Source organism: Cucurbita maxima, unplaced genomic scaffold (assembly GCF_002738345.1).
Source record: "Cucurbita maxima cultivar Rimu unplaced genomic scaffold, Cmax_1.0 Cma_Scf03888, whole genome shotgun sequence".
NCBI classification, from domain to species: Eukaryota; Viridiplantae; Streptophyta; class Magnoliopsida; order Cucurbitales; family Cucurbitaceae; genus Cucurbita; species Cucurbita maxima.
Window position 1 is genome coordinate 1 of NW_019275904.1, and position 1,499 is coordinate 1,499.

Genomic DNA, 1,499 nt, shown 5'->3' on the forward strand with positions numbered 1-1,499 from the left:
TTGGGTGACCACTTGGGAAGTCCTCGTGTTGCACCCCTTTTTTTCTTTCAATTTCTCCCAGTTCTTTTCTTCCTTTCTCTACAAATGAGAACCTCCCCCGCTCACGCCCATCGCGTTTCGATCATGCAGCCCCGCATGCGTTAAATCCGATTTTGTGTGCATGGCATGTCGTGTGCGATCATACCAGCACTAATGCACCGGATCCCATCAGAACTCCGCAGTTAAGCGTGCTTGGGCGAGAGTAGTACTAAGTTGGGTGACCACTTGGGAAGTCCTCGTGTTGCACCCCTTTTTTTCTTTCAATTTCTCCCAGTTCTTTTCTTCCTTTCTCTACAAATGAGAACCTCCCCCGCTCACGCCCATCGCGTTTCGATCATGCCGCCCCGCATGCGTTAAATCCGATTTTGTGCGCATGGCAAGTTAGGTGCGATCATACCAGCACTAATGCACCGGATCCCATCAGAACTCCGCAGTTAAGCGTGCTTGGGCGAGAGTAGTACTAAGTTGGGTGACCACTTGGGAAGTCCTCGTGTTGCACCCCTTTTTTTCTTTCAATTTCTCCCAGTTCTTTTCTTCCTTTCTCTACAAATGAGAACCTCCCCCGCTCACGCCCATCGCGTTTCGATCATGCCGCCCCGCATGCGTTAAATCCGATTTTGTGCGCATGGCATGTCGGGTGCGATCATACCAGCCCTAATGCACCGTATCCCATCAGAACTCCGCAGTTAAGCGTGCTTGGTCGAGAGTAGTACTAAGTTGTGTGACCACTTGGGAAGTCCTCGTGTTGCACCCCTTTTTTTCTTTCAATTTCTCCCAGTTCTTTTCTTCTTTTCTCTACAAATGAGAACCTCCCCGGCTCACGCCCATCTTTCAATTTCTCCCAGTTCTTTTCTTCTTTTCTCTACAAATGAGAACCTCCCCGGCTCACGCCCATCGCGTTTCGATCATGCCGCCCCGCATGCGTTAAATCCGATTTTGTGCGCATGGCATGTCGGGTGCGATCATACCAGTATTAATGCACCGGATCCCATCAGAACTCCGCAGTTAAGCGTGCCTGGGCGAGAGTAGTACTAAGTTGGGTGACCACTTGGGAGCACCCCTTTTTTTCTTTCAATTTCTCCCAGTTCTTTTCTTCCTTTCTCTACAAATGAGAACCTCCCCCGCTCACGCCCATCGCGTTTCGATCATGCCGCCCCGCATGCGTTAAATCCGATTTTGTGCGCATGGCATGTCGGGTGCGATCATACCAGTACTAATGCACCGGATCCCATCAAAACTCCGCAGTTAAGCGTGCCTGGGCGAGAGTAGTACTAAGTTGGGTGACCACTTGGGAAGTCCTCGTGGTGCACCCTTTTTTTCTTTCAATTTCTCCGAGTTCTTTTCTTCCTTTCTCTACGAATGGAGAACCTCCCCCGCTCACGCCCATCGCGTTTCGATCATGCCGCCCCGCATGCGTTAAATCCGATTTTGTGCGCATGGCATGTCGGGTGCGATCATAC

At 50.7% G+C, this 1,499-nt stretch overlaps 4 non-coding genes and 1 pseudogene across 4 annotated transcripts; all 5 read left to right on the top strand.

Annotated features, from left to right (window-relative positions):
* The first annotated feature begins 170 nt into the window (after positions 1-170).
* LOC111475943 lies at positions 171-289 on the top strand. The gene has a single exon (XR_002716802.1). It is a non-coding gene; the product is annotated as a 5S ribosomal RNA (ribosomal RNA).
* A 133-nt stretch (positions 290-422) lies between these two features.
* On the top strand, positions 423-541 carry LOC111475944. The gene has a single exon (XR_002716803.1). It is a non-coding gene; the product is annotated as a 5S ribosomal RNA (ribosomal RNA).
* Positions 542-674: 133 nt separating this feature from the next.
* Positions 675-793, top strand: LOC111475946. The gene has a single exon (XR_002716805.1). It is a non-coding gene; the product is annotated as a 5S ribosomal RNA (ribosomal RNA).
* Positions 794-993: 200 nt separating this feature from the next.
* Positions 994-1,113, top strand: LOC111475947 (annotated as a pseudogene).
* Positions 1,114-1,233: 120 nt separating this feature from the next.
* Positions 1,234-1,352, top strand: LOC111475945. The gene has a single exon (XR_002716804.1). It is a non-coding gene; the product is annotated as a 5S ribosomal RNA (ribosomal RNA).
* The last annotated feature ends 147 nt before the right edge of the window (positions 1,353-1,499 follow it).